The sequence below is a fragment of the Papilio xuthus genome, unplaced genomic scaffold (assembly GCF_000836235.2).
Source record: "Papilio xuthus unplaced genomic scaffold, Pxut_1.1 DF826159.1, whole genome shotgun sequence".
NCBI classification, from domain to species: Eukaryota; Metazoa; Arthropoda; class Insecta; order Lepidoptera; family Papilionidae; genus Papilio; species Papilio xuthus.
In genome coordinates this window covers 2,669,260-2,688,622 of record NW_013532490.1, presented here as the reverse complement: position 1 = coordinate 2,688,622, position 19,363 = coordinate 2,669,260, and the positions used below count along the sequence as shown (strand labels likewise).

The window sequence follows — 19,363 nt, the reverse complement described above, 5'->3', positions numbered from 1 at the left end:
CTGTGCATCGTTTCCTCCGTAGATTAAAGGTAGGCAACGCATATGCAATTGCGTGTGTCTATGGGCAACGGTCACTTCGCTATTTCAGCGATTTCAGGTGGCCGCTCGCTCATTTGTCACCTTATGATATAAAAAAAAGAGCCTTCACCCATGTAACCATGAAATATGATCCTAGATAGAGTTTGAAAAGGTCTCATTAGATTATTTTTTTCACCTGGAGTGCGGTAGTTAAAAGCTTACCTATTTCTTATAGCAGAAATATTACGACACATTTTTCTTGTGAATATAAGATTTTAAATCAAATTGTTAGGAAATAAAGCTAAATAATTCGCTTGTATGTTTGCATAATTTTATTTCTCAAATCTTGTCCATCGATTTAAAAATTGGACTTTATTGTTTACTCATTATACTTGCTGCCTACACCAATTATACTACTATAACAATTTACGAGGGTTATATAATAAATATTACAAATACATAACTATAAGAAAAAATTAAGACATTGAAGATCGAATTGCTTAAATTTTTTGATACATAATATTACAAAAAATAAATTCAAGAAAATTAAACCTTCGACCCTGCCAGGATTCGAACCTGGAATCTTCTGATCCGTAGTCAGACGCGTTATCCATTGCGCCACAGGGCCACACAGACATTGTTCAAAAATAAAATTTACTATTAACTAAACCTGAACGCATATTCAAAAATATCCAACATAAATTAGCAATATAGTTAAACGAACTGTCTCCACGACTCCGTCAGCGGTTAATAAAAAAGAAACTTAATGAGTAGCTTATCTGTTCTTCCTGACTATGTCCTACATCTATGCCAAATTTAAGCGAGATCAACTGTTTCGGAGATACCTTCAAACAATCCATGTGTACAAAATAAAAGCATCGTTCTCTTCACTTAATGTTTATTATAGAATTATGATGATAACTTAACAAAACGTATATACAACACACTACGATTTAACAAATATAATTAGGACAACACACTATTCTCTGTTCATTGTTACTCACTCGTTTTTACACACTGAAAAAATAACAAAACACACTCTATAAAATAGAGAAATAAAATATCACGGCGCCACTATGTGCCAGTAACCTTTTACCTTTTTAGTGGCGCCCTCTGACGTAATATAATCGAATTACGCTTAGACACCATGCATTAATCGAAACATTCGCATTCATAATATTAGTAAGATAAAAAAAACAACTGAACTGTCTGTATGTTTTTGATATACTGGGATATAACATATCGAAATGACACTTCTTCAAAACAACAAATAATATGAATTTGAATGTCACATTTTCTTTAATCATAAAATTAATCAGTCGAGAGTTTTCTGAAATTAACTTTGAAGTCATAACGTTATGTTAGAAAGTTCGAATTCAACTTTATATTACGAAGATAAAGTTTACCGAGTGAAAAGTTTAAGACAAAGGTCCTGAATGCATAAGCGATAGGAAAATTACCATTGATAAATCAAGATAAAATAATAAAGGCTACCATACACGAACTGCTTCTTTAACGTCCTATAAAATATGACAAAATATACCAAAAATCTTTTAAATAATTATCATTACGAGTACTTACGTTGAATTATATTGCTAAATTAGTCTTCTATTTTTAGTAAAAATTATGATATTCCGTAAGCTAAACTGGACTACTAAACTTTAATAATTTGAAACTGTATATCTTTAAAATTTTTATTGTAAAGTAGCACCAGTGATCGAGAAATTGAGGAGCAAAGCCTGGTTTGGACATGTTATGCGGAGGGATGATAATATAAAAAAAATTGAGATTGAATGTGAATGGTTACAAAGGTAGAGGAAAACCAATGAAAGTAAACATACTTTACCGGATTGTGTGAGAGAGAATTTGCGTAGAAAGGGGGTGGATTCAGATATGACGGCTGATAGAGATGTATGGAGTACATACTACACCGACCCTCGGTAGGGATAAGGACAGGTTGATGATGACATTTAAAAATCAATGATCAATAATTTTAATTACAAAATCATGTTTTTAAAATCATTATGCGAAGTTTCGTTAAAGTAAAAGTACCCTATCCACTAGTTATCATTCAACCTTTTAGTACTCCGTGTAATCCATTATGCTATTAGGAAAACGCCGAGTGCTATTCATTATGGAAATTAATCTAATCGCTACTAAAATATCTTTATTATTTAAATTTCTTGAAGAATTTAAATTAAATCGAATTAAAAAGGATTTATTTAACTTAATTACTAGCTGTTGCCCGCGACTCCGTTCACGCGTTATTAAAAAATAAATAGCAGATTGTTTGACCTACTGAATATGCATATAAGATTTCATTATAATCGGTCAAGCCGTTTCAGAGGAGTATGGTAAAACTAGCGTTACTCGCGACTTAGTCCGCGTGGAAAAATGTCTTTGGTACTTTAATTAGGCTAATTATTTCATATTAATTGTTTCAGTACTTGTGAAAGTGCCAGCAAGGTTCATACAGATATACAGAATTACTTTTGCATATATAATAAGTATAAGAATAGAGATGAAAGATATAAGTAAAGAGTTGATACAGTTTAGTACTAAAAGCTACTAATATTATCGGCTATACCGACTGAATATTGTCGGACCTTTCGATGTTGTTATAACCGATTTTATTTGTAGTTTTCAAACAAATTCATACGCAATTGTTTTTGACATACACACAGTGACGTTATGATAAATGACCAATTATTCGCTTTGACCGTAACATAGCGCGTGCAAAGAATAAAATGTCATAATAAATCACATCCAAGACGTTTCATATGTCACGGTTTATGCTTTCAGATAAATTGTTCTGCCCCCTCATATCTCATATAACATATAAAGGGATATATCTAACTAAATTGTATATTTATAGAGGATACTAGCTGTCGCCCGCGACTCCGTCCGCGTGGATATATAATATTAAAAACTTAATTAATGTAGCCTATGTGTTCGCATTTATAATATAATATTAGTAAGTTAAATAAAAAGGAATAAATAGTATCCTATGTCCGTCTCCATGCTCTAAGCTACCTTCTCACCAATTTTCAGCCATATCAGTAATGCCGTTCTTGAGTTTTAAAGTAACTAACACGACTTTCTTTTATATATAAATAATCGTATAAAATTACCTTCGCAATTTTAACAATGAAAAATATCGTTAAATCTTTTCAATAATATTATTGAGTGCAGAATTAAACATTATGCCAAAAAGGTGGTATATTGGCCACTAAGAACCTTTGCCTTTTTAGTTATGAAAAATATAGGTAAAAGAAGGGAATCACGCGGGAAATCTAAGAGGGTACAATGATATGTAGTAGATATTAGAGTTAGATTGTTATTAGTTGGTTAAGTTAATTGTTAATAGTAAATAGTAAATACATATACAGTGTCATTATAAATATTTTAAGCTGTATATGACATTATAAACTTTCGTTGTAAATTAAACAATTACAAGATAAAAAAATAGAACAAGGATTGCTATTGCCACTGACACGTCCCCTACAAAAGTCAAGAGTAATAAATTAGTAAAACCCATTATGTAATTACGTTTCACATTTCAGGGTTTAAACCCTAGGTTATATCTAAAAGACCTAGTAACTCTAATTACTATACTACCAGGCTTTAATAATTAAATACATGGAGTCTAAACTAATTAAAGTGCGCTTGCTGGGTTAGGAACGTAGCGCCCAATTTGCATAATGAATTTAGTCTGTGGTCGCAGTAGTCCAGGTCACAGAGTAAATATGTATGGGCTGTAATGAGTTTCAACTGCTTACTTTGACATGTAATTTACTGTTCCAGCAAATATAACCTATAAAAATTTTATACGCAATTTTCATAAAATAAAATTCAAATGTTAAAAAATAATATGTCATATTAAAAATTAACATAATATTACATAAATAAATCGCTTTGAAATCATTAAAAAACAACGGATTGCTGAAATATAAATGGATTAAAAATAATCACGCATAGTGTCAAAACAGCAACGCTGCGAAAACACGACATAACAGGAATAAAAAATACAAAATGCCGGAAAAAAACTATCTAAGAGTCTATTGTAACAGTCTCTAACTATAAAAAATAAAACGACTCACCGCATAACTCCTCCATTTCAAGGCAAAGTGTGCTGTAAAATAACATTTGTTAAATTATTTTTACTAAATAATATAGAATGGCATTCTTAATAAAAGATAACTCACCATCTTTCAATTCAATTTAAGGTACCACGTGAAATAATTAACACATCTTTCAACAACACATTTGTTTATTTTGTTATTAAAAAAACAACGAGAACCTGACATGTATAAAATACTTAACTACATATAATTTCACTCACATAAATGGCTTTAACTCTTTCCAAATTTAAACAAAAGTACGATTTAAACAAAACAAAATAAGTCAATTAACTGACTCACCAGTTATCAAATGACTTTCTTTTTTTTTTAGAAAATAAGACATACCTTACATGACTTATAAAGTTTTCACAATTCGTTTGTTATTTTTAAAATACAGCTTGCAAATAATAAAGTGATAAATTATATAATCTATTTTTATCTTAATTCAGGTATTCTAGTTTAATATAACTGTTACATAAAATTAAAAACAATGCTTATGTACCGTGCGTACTATCACGTGATGACGTCAAATCTAGTTATGTATTCCTAATTACGCATGCGGATATATAACAATTTTAAGGTTTCACAATTTTTTGACAATAAAATCCTAAATTTAAGTCCAATTAAGTAAATAATTAAAACGCTATTAATTTTTAACACTTTTTTGAGGTTAAACTTTTGTCAACATCTGTTCGAACATATACGATAAATTAATTAATAAATAATTAATGTAAGTTAAATATTATATAAAAATTAAATTATAATAAAAAACCGTATTAACAAAATTATGAAATTAAATTTTTGAGATTATATAATATTTGAAGTTCGCATAAAATGTTATGTACTTTTTATATAACATTTTTTATTTTCTTAACTTTTAATTATTAAATAACCAAGAAATATGTTTATTTAATAAACGATTGCAAAATATTATATATGTTTAACTACGTATTTTATCTCCTTTATATCGTTTGTAATATATTTTCTTGTAATATGTCTTAGACCAGAATATTTTTAATAATTGATTATCTGTCGTATATGTACATTAATCATCTGTGTCCCATATCCGGTAATATCATTGTTAGAATTTTGAAAGAAAGTTAACGATAAAGAAAGTATTTGCTTGGAACTTTTTATAAACGTAAATTATCCTGTATCTATTTATATTATTATTGTTATATAAAAGGTCAGTGTTTTATTACATTTAGTATATAATAATTTGTTTTGTGATATATAATCTGGTGAACGATACATTTTTATATAATAAGTGTTATATATTTGTTATTATGTGAAGTTATAATTAAGTTTCTGTGAGTTGTTTTTTTATAATATAACGTTGAATACGAAAATTGGAGCAGTATATTGGTAAGTGAAGTTAATTAATTAAATAAGTTTTTAATGTTCTTATTTGAATAAGCCTTGGATAATATAAAGACGTCATGTTGAGAGAGATTGTTAATGGCAGCATTTTATAACGTTTTATTTTTCGTTTTTAATTTAAACGTTAACCGTATTATAATATACAAAAATTGTGGCAAATAAATTTCAATGAACGATAATCGATTTTTTTACGACTTAGGGTCCTTCAAGAAGCGTTTCTTTAAAGGCTGGTAACGCATCTGCAGATGTGCGTGGCTGCCGTTGATTGAATCGGTATTATCGCCACTAGTTTACCTCTTATAGAAAAGGCACATGACGAGTCCCTTAGTATAGATTTCTCGTACTAAACATCACTAAGGAGACGACTTAACGACCTGAGTAAGGCTGTAAGTACCCGACATCTGTGCTGTGTACTGGAATGTAAAAGATTTATATGTCAGCAGCTTGCGGTCTCATAATGAAATATATGAAGCGTAAAAACAAATGTAGGAAAAGTCGACGAAAGAATTGCGCTGTTCAATCCAGAAATTTTCCAGAACAAAACTATTTTTTTTATTGTTTCAAATACTTATAGTTTACTTTCTAATTATGCCTGACTTAACAGGCTCGTTTGTACGTTTGATACAAACGTACAAACTATTAAGTTTAGTGTCTTTCAAAATGAAAAGTCCTTAATTTAATCGTCATTTTAGTAGGAGGATAGTCAAATTTTAGTAATAATTCGTTTAAGTATTGTAATAAAGCGTATCTTCGTTGTTAGTCTACAAAATAAACTAATATATTTTATTACAAGAAACTCTCGAAAAGAATAAATTGATTGATTCCAAAGAAGTAGCGTATTGTTCAAACTCTGTATCTTATTCACGCTCCGTTTACATAATAAGTTTTCTTTTACAAGCGTAGTTTCAAAGAAAAAGTAAACACTATTTTTGAAATACATCCATTTCGTCTCTACGAGTATGGATATGAAAGTAAAATGTACAAAAAGTACTTAAGTCAAACAAGCCGGTGAGAGGGGCGCTGCTATGTCGTTTATCTGTCTGAAAATATATTAAACCTACATGGACATAAAAGAAAAAAACAAGACATGACAGCTTCAGTACAAAAATGATCTTGTAACACTTTTTAATATTCGCTTATGACCGCCGGGTTACATATTTTGTCGGTCTTAATGACATGGATACGGATTGCCACAATGGCGTCTGGAACTACATCCACAGCTCCGTCCGCGACAACAATCGTGACAAAATCTCCGAACATGTTCATGACCACATTGGCAACTATATTCGCGACTATATTAACGACCACATTATTTTTCTTATATTGACTAAGCTTACGCTTAACCACCTGGAGAAAGTGATGATGTGTACGAAAGATGGTACACGCTAGTTTAGTGAATGCCTATTCACTCTACTCTTGAAGACTCCCACGTCATATTTAGAAGACTATATTTGCCACCATATTGTCGACCATATACACGATCATTGGTGACCATAGCCGCAGCCATATTGGTAAATCTATATATATATATATATATAAAAGAAAGTCGTGTTAGTTACACTATTAATAACTCAAGAATGGCTTTACCGATATTGCTGAAAATTGGTGACTTAAAGCCAGGAGACGGACATATGATGCTATTTATACATTTTTTTATTTTATTTTTCTCGAATTTATGCCTTGAAAAGCTGCTTTTTATTTAACTGACTAATATTATAAATGCGAATGTTTAGATGGATATTATGTGGATGGATGGATGGGTGTTTGAAGATATCTCTAGAACGGCTGAACGGATCTCGATTAAATTTGGCATACATATAGAACATAGTCTGAAAGAACACATAGGCTACACTAATTAAGTTTTTTTTTATATCCACGCGGACGGAGTCGCGGGCGACAGCTAGTTACTCATAATTATGTCATCAGTAGCCGCTAGTATACAAGCTTTAAATAGAATATAAGTACACAGTACCCACATATGTTGGCGAGAACTCGACGATTTGCATAATGCCTTGTTTACTTAATGCTACGAGTACGGGACTAAACAACTTAATATTACGCGAAGTATATTTAGTTATTAAACGTACAGCTTTAAGAATATGTCTATCATACCTTAATGTATACATTTAGATTCTCTAACCCCTTTCGTATACAATGCAACGTGAATCTTCGATACTTATATTGAATCCTTGCTTCGCCAGTATCACGTTGCTTCGTACACCTAATGTTGAATCGTCGTCTATTCAGTCAGTACGGACATAGCGGTTACTTATTAACATTATTTCCTTCGCCATCTTGAAAATCTCGGCGACTTTTAACAGTTATCTTGACATGTTGCGAGCGACTGACGAGCGTCAATGGTACATAAAATTGACGATGCACCCAAGACGTATGACGTAAGTCCCTTACCGACTATATTCGCTAGGATCCGACATTTTACATTCCCTTGTATATATTTTTAGCAACTATAATCAAAATTTATTAAAAAAAGAAAGAATCACAATTAAGTTTATTTTTTTTTGCAAAATAAAGTTTTAGTAATTTTACTAAATTTCGAACAAACAATCAACCGTTAATTTACACAATACTTCGATACTACGCACTTTTACACGACCTATCGCCTTGAAAGCCAACGAGCAAATGAACGTTACACGAACGTTAATGAAGGCAACTCCATATTACAATATTCACATTTATAATAAATAAGAAATAAGAACTAAGATTCTCAGTTAGACATATGAAGAAGCAAGGCTTTCTTTAGCGCAATATCCATGCATCGTAAATAAATTTTACCAATAGCAGCGTAGCGTAGAAGTATCCCGTAGCATTTTTTGTGTAGGAATAATTAATTATCTTCAAGCAGTGTTATATAAAGGACTGTTTTTATTTTTTTGTTTTACTGTAGTTGCTTCGATTAATCTGTATAACAGCTGGACCTTAAGCAGTGGCGAACCATAGCTAGTTTACAAGGCAACAGAAGTTTCTAAAAAGTTATAAACAGTTTACGACATAGATTGGTTGCAACCGGATATTGAGTTAGGTGAGTGTCGACTCTAGCTTAGAAGTCTATTGAACTGTATACAGCTCACGGGCAAGAAGGAAACAGATTGAACTTCTGAACGGGAAATGAACTCAAAGGAGTGCAATTTGAAACATTGTAATGTAACACTGGAATTTTACATCTTATCTTTTTATAAATGCGAATGTTTAGATGGATGGATGTTTGTTAAAAGGTATCTTCAGAATGGCTGAACGGATCTCGATGAAATTTGGCACAGATCTGGAATAAAGAGCACATAGACTACTTGTTATTATTTTTTTTTAATCTGCGGGAAAGTAGTCAAGGTCGACTGCTAATAACGGAATGAATGTCAAGGAAATAAAATTGAAATCTGTTTTCGTATTTTGGGTACGCCAAGTTTAAGGCGACCCCTAATATTCGGGTTGCCTTTTCGAATATTAATTTCGAAACATTTGTCAACCCTAGATATTGACTTCAAATATAATTCCAATCGTTTGTTATTGGATTATTGTATAGGGTAGGATGGGGGCGAAATGTCAAACATAGAGGGAATGTAATAAAGGTGAATCCTTCGATTTATGAGTATATTTACCTATTTAATATTTTGCTATGATCGAATTTCATATCAGCTTATAAGGGACATTTCTATTAATCTATATTATTAGGTAAGCGTCGGTGGCTCAGGGGTCAAGCACTTGACTTGCAATCTGCAGGTCCTGGGTTCGAATCCCGCCATGTAACAATGTGTTTTTCGATTTCCTATTTACAAAGGTACATTTATCCGACGTTCTTACGGTGAAGGAAAACATTGTGATGCAACCTGCACATATCTGAGAAGAAATTCAAAGATATGTGTGAAGTCAAACAACCCGCACTGGGCCAGCGTGGTTGACTATGGCCTAATCACCCTTAACTTAGGGTAGGCTCTGAGCCCCTCGATGGGGACGTATAGTGAGCTGATGATGATGATTAGGTAAGCTACAGCAGAGCATTAGTGTAAATTTCCACTGCGGTTAAATCGTGTAGAACAAAACATTTGTTCGTCTTTAAAGTAAACCACATGTTTCTTTGACAAAACTCTTATAGTACTTACGAACTGTAAACAATAAAAACATCTCGTTTTCTTTTAAGAAAATTACTGAAATAAGTTATAAATAACTTTTCAAATTTAGTAATTATTTGATGAAATGTGCCTATAAAAGTTAAATTTAATAATTTCGAGAGATTTAAATTAAACGTTAAAAGGAAATGTAAATTAGAATTAAATGTCAATTTACTTACTGAGTTTACTGAATGAAACATTTATAATAAAGACGAGCTTAAGAAATGAATTGTCGCGCGAATATTTCTCCGTTAAACTTTAATACGAAAGATTTCGGACTTTAAGATTCTATACTGTTAAAGGTTTCAATTGTATAGTTTCTTTTAGGAGAGAGGAAGAATATATAAAGAGCACAATTTGTCAAGGCTCAATGTTGGCGAACTTCTGATTGCTTTGGCCCAACCATTGTCGGATCTAGCAGACGGCTTCCGAAATATGGTTCTAAAGGCTTTGTAGATATAAATTAAGTGTAAATATTTATTTTGTTATTTCTTATTATTTTTATTATCATTATTTTTTTATATCGCTTGCTTGTACATTTATAGTGTAATTAGCTCTTAAGTTGATTGTTATGGGACTGACATGTTCAAAAGAACAAAAGTCCCTAAAAAATAAAGAGAAAAAAAAATAATTTCTTTTATGGTGGAATGCTTCTATCTTCTTACTAATGTTATTTTTAATTTAGATGGATGATCGGATGGTTAAATAGATGTTTGTTTGAAGATGATGAAAACGACTTAACGGATCTCGATGAAATTTGGCATACGTTTAGAACATAGTTTGGAGGAATATAGTCTGCTATTTTTTTAACGTAAATAAATATTTTTTACAAGCAGTCAACATTAGTTTTAAAATTCTCTTTTAAGCTAAAATATCAAATTAGTATTCAACATATCCCTTGCATTTAAAACTTTAAATGTGCCCAAGTTAGTGACGTGAACCGAATAACAATGAGGGGCTGAAACTGAATTTCACTTATGGGTATTTATTTTAAGGGGATAAAAATTCTTTTATTCTGTTAACATGAACGTGCAGCAACATTTTATAACAGATTATTATATTATATTATAAATATATATAAACGGAAATATGATGTAAGTATGAAGGTCCGATGTCGACACCGACTAATTTTAAGCCCAGCGGGGGTCGCCTTCATCAGGATAAGTGGGACCGGTATTATTTCGCGGACGCGGTTTTAGCCGTTCATTACTAGTAAATGATAATGTCTCGAGAGCATCGGTGGCTTAGGGGTCAAGCACTTGGCTCGCAATCTGCAGGTCCTCTGTTCGAATCCCGTCATGTACCAATGTGTTTTTCGATTTCCGATTTCCATATGTACGTTTATCCGACGTTCTTACGATGAAGGAAAACATCGTGATGCAACCTGCACTGGTTGACTATGGCCTAGTCACCCCTAACTTAGGTTAGGCTACGAGCCACTCGGTGGGGACGTATAGTGAGATGATGATGATGATGATGTCTTACGAAGTTTGAATAATTGAATAGATTCTTATATCATTTTCACCAATAGATGCCACGATTAATATAGATAATTTTAAGTTAGTTATGTTAGAAATAATCATTAAAAATTCTTTTTTAATTATATTATATAATATAAAAAAGTATTTCTGTGTAACTTTCATTTTTTTTAATATAAATATTAGCAGATTTTTGTTAATTTACAAATATTTCTTCTACCATTCCAAGTTAGCTCTATACATTGGTTGTATACGATATTTTTGAGCATAGAAATAAATTTCACCCAACTCATTATACCAGCACCAACCGGGACTAAACGCTACATATAAAAATGACGAGTACTTGATTCTAAAATGCCATATTAAATTTTAATTGTAGAATAATTAAACGGCACGGAACGGTAATGAAATTTCCGATGACATATTAACATCACTTAGTTTAATGGAATGCGTTATAGCGTCCAACCTAATTAATTAAATACTAGCTGTCGCCCGCGACACCTTATGAAATGTAAAAACTTAATTAGTTCCCGGCAATTATTCAAATTTTTCTCACCTTTGAAACCCTCCCTAGATCTCGACGAACATTTCAAGACCAACATAAAATCTGTTCAGCAGTTCTCGAGTTTCAGCGAGACTAACGAACAGCAATTTATTTATATATACCTATATTATAAGATTTCAAAGCAAATTAATAAATGAATTTGCCATTTGACATTAGCTTTAGTTCGAACTGCTACCGTGTAGGTAGGAGACTACAAGGTAGGAACTTGGTACTTTAAAACATTTGTTAACGTGGGTTGATCACCCACGGAATACTTAAAAGGAACTTAAAGGCGATTAGTACAGTACTGATCTATTGAGGAAGACTCTACTTGGTCTCGTGGGTGCATTGGTGGTCTTTTGAAATCAAGCTAGCTTTTGTACTCGAGTTGAGCAATTTTGTAATTTTACGTTGGCATATTGATTGAATAGCTCTTGGCAAAAAAAGCCTTTGATTTCGTTTAGGATATTTTCCTTTGTGCGGACAAATAATATAAAAATATTGTCAACATTCTCTTTTTACATTTAAATACAAAAGAAATAAAAAAGTCTGTATTTCACATTCGTAAGTTCAAATCGTATACTTCACTATTAGCCTGTGTGTTCTTCCAGACTATGTTCTATATGTATGCCAAATTTCGTCAAGATTCGTTCACCCGTTATACCTTCAAACAAACATCCATCCAAACTGATATATAAACACGGCTAAACACTCACGTATATTCGTCCGGTGGCGGCACCGACTAGTTTCGAGCCGACTAGTTATACCAGGACCACTCATCCTGATGAAGGGCCCCCGATGGGCTCGAAACTAGTCGGTGCCGTCACCGGACGAATATACGTGAGTGTTAAGCCGTGTTTATATATCAATTTAGTATAATGTCTCACGAAAGTTTGAATAGTTTAAACATCCATCCAAACATTCGCATTTAAATATTAGTAAGATAGTAAGATAAGGCAAAAAGTAAATTATAAATTAAATTAAGGCTAGCACCTTTAGCCCTTAAACATTTCAATGTTATCACCGAAACATATTTCAAAGAATGAAATCCTAAGTTATTAATATTATAATTATAACTATTAGAAATACGGGATAAACGTCCGCCTACTCGCTGAATGTTAAATAAATTCAGGGAGACGGGAACACGCGTTCTATTTTCGTCGCAAACGTTCCCAGAATTATGCAAATGAACAAAATGTTACCTCGATTCTAAAGTACCAACCAATTTTCAAGGATTGGTTTCTTGTTAAGTGCTTTTAATATTTTAACTACCCACTTCGTATGAAAAATTACACAAGACATGGGCTACTAGTTATGTTTATTTTTAATTCCATGTGGACGGAGTCGCGGGCGACAGCTAGTATAACTATGAAGTTCTGTCTGCCTCTATCTGTTGTGGTCCAACCATTGTCGGACCTAGCAGACGGAGTCCGCGAAATATATTTTTTTTAAATTAATTTATTGAAAAAATTGTTAAACAGATTAATAATTTGACATCAAATATGGCAATTGAAAGTAATATAATATGCAATAATAAATTAATAGTGTCGGGCAGCATTCGTGTCGCTAATCAAGATTTGTCAAGAGCTGTTACGAATTGCCTTTGCGTAATTTCAGGAAACAACTTTTCAAAGGCGAAAGAAGTTTGTTAGCAAAGAATGTTGGTCGAAATACCTTTTTGTTACCGAAATTCGATCAAAGTTATGAAAGTTTTGCTAAAAGTTACGCACGTTGTTTGACTGCATAATCCTCTTTGTAAATAACGTCATATGTATGTACATATGTGCTTATATACTCATAATATTATATTTATTTAACTTCTACATTAGTTTTTATTAAGAGAATAACATATCCGAACTCTTTGGTGGACAAAGATTAAGCATTCTATCAAAGAGGTCCCATTTGGTCACTCAGTACCTTTGCCTTTTAATGTAGAAAAAGATAGACGAAGAAAAGAATAGCGCGGGAACTCGACACGATAACAAGAAGATGTACGAGTAGTATAGTCTTTTTTAAAGCTTTATAAATTTAATAAAGGCTGATTCGATTGAAAAAAAATAGTTGCACTTTGAAAACATCTAGGTTTCGAAACGTATGCACGACTTAACTTACGGATTGTCATATATACGACTAAAATACCTTCAAATAACGAACGCAATTAAATCAAGCCTTAACTATGTGTTATTTCTAGTAATATGTTAGAAATGGAATAGTTCTAACAAGTTTAAAGTTTCATAAGTATTATACAGGTTTCCGTAGTGTAGCGGTTATCACGTGTGCTTCACACGCACAAGTTCCCCAGTTCGATCCCGGGAATAAATAAATCTTTTTATAATACGAACCTGAAAAAGCGTGAAAATATATGATGAATGTCTTACTTATAAATGCAAAGGTTTAGATGGATGGATGTTTGTTATAAGGTGTCTGCAGAATGGCTCAACAGATCTTGATGAAATTTGGCATAAATGTATTATAGAACGTACTCTGGAAGAACACATAGATTACTTATTAAGTTTTTTTTTATTTAATATAAATTGGTGATTACAGTGTAGCTGCGTTCCTCACATTCATTCTGATAAGCAAATGAGGCACAGTAAATTGCTAATGGGTGACTTAGGGAAGGTACCCATACTACGTGACACGTTTAGGGGGGGAGCGGAGTCTTTAAAATACTACGGTCAGTCACAGGAGCGGGGGGGCTCAGATTTTAGTCACGTGGTCGTTACTTGTTTTTTTTTCATAAAACATAATTCACTAGTAATTTAAGTATGCATGCAGTCTTACGCTATAAAGAAGAGTATGAGTCAAATTATTTATTTTTCAATTTTTACCTGTGAAATGATTAAAAACCATATGTATGAATTACTACGTTAAAACTAAAGGGAGGGGAGGGGGCTAACTAAGTCTTGGCATGTATAATACTACGAGTGGTCACCGAGGGGAGGGAGGGGTCGAAAAAACTAAAAAAATAGGTCACGTAGTATAGTTATGTTCCCTTAGGTCAGATTCTTACTAAATTAGATATCTCTACCTACCCCTTAGGTAACGTTTCTAACCTTTAGCTGCAGCAGTTTTCTTCACGGACTATTTCTTATAACTATTACTTTAATAGAGCAATTCTTCGTATCGCTTTTCTAACTCATTAAATGCGTATTCTCTATTTCCTTGGAATGGATTACATTTTATTCTCAAGATACTTTAAAAAGCAAGGTTTTTGCGTCTTAATATTTTTATCCTTAAAAAGTTTGTTGGGAGTAATCATCATCATCAGCTCACTATATGTCCCCACCGAGGGGCTCGGAGCCTACCCTAAGTTAAGGGTGATTAGGCCATAGTCAACCAAGTCGCCGGCGACAGTTAGTTACATAAATTAATCTATACTTCATCCAAATATATTAAGAAATGTCAACACAAGATCCTGGCAAATTATTCAGCTACACATTTACACGAATTCCCTTTACATAAGCCTTAAACGTTTAGCTTTATCACGCAATAAAGCTACGTGCTTAAGACGAAATAATTCTTCGAGGATTGCCAGTTTTGTGCTAAGAATATAAAATCTATTGTATTTCAAAACTAAGCTGATTTACATGATTAATTTTTCCGTTATTAAAATACGTAATCGTAAATCAATAAGGAAAGAATATATTAATATTATTAGCAAAAAGAATTAAAAACTGATATTAAATTCGGGACCGAAGTTTGAACGAAATTCTCTCAAAGTTTCTTAAGCTTTGAACGACTTGAAAACTGCTTAATTAAAATAATATTTTCTGTTAAATATTTCTATTACGCTATTAATTTAAAATCTCGGATTACTTAATACATTTTTATAAGTTAACATTGAAAGTAGATCTTGGTATTTACTTCATTTGTAAATTGTCTTAAAATAATGTACGAGAATATGTAAACTTCATCTCGTTTTTACATCATCATCATATGTGACGGAATGGATAACGCGTCTGACTACGCATCAGAAGATTCCAGGTTCGAATCCTGGAAGGGTCGACGAAAGATAATATATAACTTTTGAATTGGATTAGCATAAATATTAATTTAGGAACGTAGGTAGATAAGTACAAATAAAAAATTCTAGTATCGTGAAAATATTATTTTTATGTCCTTTACTTAAGTATTTTTTTTCATTTCTTAAAATGGCTTCCCTATTGTTTTAGTCCAGTACTACCTGTCGGCCATAAATACGCCCGCGCGGAATTAAAAAAAAACCTTTGATCGCAGCGTAATGTTACATAGCCTAAAGCCTTCCTCTATAAATGGACTATCCAACAAAAAAATATTTTTTCAAATCGAACCAGTAGTTCCTGAGATTAGCGCATTCAAACAAACTCTTAAACTTTATAATATTAGTAAAGATTTTGCCTATACACACAATATTAAACACTGTCCCTGAACTTTCTTTAGTTTTGCAAATAATGTATGTAGCAAGATTATATTGCGAAAAAGTTTAGAAACTAGTCATAATAAAAACTTTGGATAAGTTGAGAAAAAAAACATTAATTAGTTTCGATGAAATTTAGAAGTTTTGTAACTTTAAAAACTTTCAAATATTACGAAACTACTGCGATTGGAATTCCACGTAATTAAACACGTGAACAGAAAACTATCCTGTACTAAAGGTTGTAACAATTTTAATATTACGTAATCGGTTTCAAGTAACTGTAGGTCCCCTATTACAACCTTCTTGCGGAAGCTTGTTGTAGTGTCCCGACGTGTTACTGATTCCAGAACTATAAAGTATCATTTTGATGTTTATCCCATTCAATCGATGTTAATATACGTAATGTTTAGGTTTTCATTGTGGACACATCTGTATCAAAACATATCGTCATCCTACAAATTCTCTTGTAAAAATTAAGGGCTAAACAAGTCACTGCTCAAAAGAAAATTGAACAGTACTTCGTTTCGCTACATTAAAGATTTGATTATTTGCATTAAATAAGCTTGATTTCAAAGACATTTCACTGTTGGTGAGCTGCACTACCACCGGGTGACATAGGCTATTTTTATCACTAGATTTATGTAAAAAAAACCTAGGCGTATACGAGTCAAATTTTTAGTTAACGTAAAGTGCAATTTAGGGTAAATTTCTTATTAGAATTTGGATAGGGATGCTAGAACAAAACGTTCATATTAGTAGGACAAAAATAACACAAAGATTTCTAAATATTGGTATATTTTAAAAAATATTGTATTACATGACCTGCATTATCTTTTTACAAAAATAAAATTAGAAATACAACCAATGCTTTCAATAATACAGCCGCTAAATACCGTTGGATTCCACTGATGTGACACGTATTCAAACATACAGTTGTCTCTGTTTTATCACAGAGAAAGAAAGGGATGGCTATATTAATAACGCCACATCAGTGGTAATCCACAGTTACGTAGAAAAACGTTTTGATACAATCACACCGTCCACATTTGCGCGGAGTACACTTAAAATTATATTTACAAAGCAAAAAAGCGCTTTAAGGTACACGTACATTGGCACGTGTCGGACGCACCGCACGCACGGCAGGCAACGGATTTTAGTTTGCTGTGTATAACAGCGCTGCATTCATCCGCGTCGACCGCATTAAAGACAAAGCCGTTTAATCCGATCTTCCGGTGCGTCCGATGCGGACGAATGTACGCGTACCTAACCAAATTAATCACTGAACAGCGTTTCATTGAGAAGTATGGCTATCCTGCTCACACTTATATATAACATATACATCTGTTTCATACAAACTGGTTTTTAATTGTTCCTTTATATAAATAATATGTAATCAGATATAAACCTATAGATTTTTCTATTTAAATTGTACTTTTACTTATATTTTAAAACGAATGAAATCGGTTATTTTAAAATGGCTAATAATATTTGGTTTTATTCAATACCCCGTTAGTAATAGAGCCGTGTAAATTTACATCAAAATTAAATCCAAAATTTTCATTGTAACATTGAAAGCCGGATATAAATTAAGAAAAATAATATATTCTTAACTTACTGAAATACAAGCTGTCGTCCGCGACTCCGTGCGCGCGGAATTAAAAAAAATATAATTAGTAGCCTATGTGTTTTTACAGACTATGTTCTATATGTGTATATTAGAAGTTTGAAAGTAGCGCCAGTGATCGAGAAATTAAGGAGTAAAATATTAGCGTGGTTTGGACATGTTATGCGGAGGGATGATGATATAAGCAAAAAAGTAATGAGTTTGAATGTGAATGGCTACAAGGGTAGAGGAAGACCAAAAAAAAGTATGGAATGACTGTGTGAAAGAGGATATGTGTAGAAGGGGGTAGACTCGGATGTATGGAGGAGTAGTACATACTGTGCCGACCCTTGATAGGGATAAGGGCAGGTTGATGATGATGATGATGTTCTATATGTATGCCATATATAATGGAGGATATACTTCTCAATAAAACAGACTGTAATTTCCTTATGATATAAATTTCTCTCTGATTCAGACTACAAAATATGCTAATATTAAATAAGCAGATGTTATAATATTGCAACATTTGACTACATAAAAGCAATTTTAATATTGTACGACAAAATGTTACCCAAATAGGGTTACGTCAAAACAGCGAGGAACGAAACGACCGAATGAATGACATGACATGAACGAAACTTATAAAAGCACTAAACTTTGGCAACTTAAAATAAATTCAACAAATCAAAGTTTAGCGTAACTTAATATAAACTAATTATTAATTTATATACTTAATATTAAATCAGTACGAATCAAGCCTAAAATTTTACAGGACAGGATTTTTTTTATATAAAAATGCACGTTAGTAAATTTCACAATACCATAAAGTCACGTTAAATATACATTATAAACTTCCATATTAACAAAATTACGCGAAGAATTAAATAACGAACTATTTCTATCTCATGTTATTCATATATCTGACTCTCTCTTTACTATAAGTGGCGTTCAAATTATCACAAATTGGATCAAAAAACAGATGCTTACTAAATTTTATAAGAATTCGTTCAGTAGTTTTGGAGTTTATCGTGAACATACAACACGACTGGAAATTTTCTATATATATATGTAGAAGAACTAACTGTCGCCGGCGATTTCGTCCGCACGGAATTAAAAAAAAGAACTTAATAAGTAGGCTATGTGTTCTTCTATGCTATGTTCTACATCTGTGTTAAATCTCAGCGAGATCTGTTAAGCCGTTCCGGAGATACCTTCAAACTAACATCCATCCATCCATCCATCCATCTATACATAAATTGCTAAATACGGAAGTCTAATATGTATTTATTTCGAACGTGACAAAAAATCTTTTCGTTCATCGCTGCCTATTCAATAACTTAGCCTAACTTACAAACTAATTTCATTTATATAAAAAAAAAACTTCGCAACATCCCTAAAGCCTTATTTCGATAAGCTATCCCACACACATCAGTCCGTAGTCGAGTCTTGCACACACCAAAATACTTCAATGGTTTTCTAATAGTATAATATGTTTTATTTAATTAAAAAAAAAGTGTAAATCGCATATATACAGACAAAAATCCAAAGTTCTATTACATAACATACTAGAACTATAGATCTTCTACAGATTATAAAAGAAAATAGTCCAGAAAACTAATAATTTCTTTACTAAAAGAGAAATAAACGAAAGATCAAGATGTGTTTTCATAAATATCACTTTACTATGCGATTT

The 19,363-nt window shown here is 32.1% G+C and overlaps 1 non-coding gene across 1 annotated transcript; it reads right to left on the bottom strand.

The window, feature by feature from the left end:
- Window positions 1-573: 573 nt before the first annotated feature.
- TRNAR-ACG (transfer RNA arginine (anticodon ACG)) lies at window positions 574-646 on the bottom strand. Its single transcript has one exon. It is a non-coding gene; the product is annotated as a tRNA-Arg (tRNA).
- Window positions 647-19,363: the final 18,717 nt, after the last annotated feature.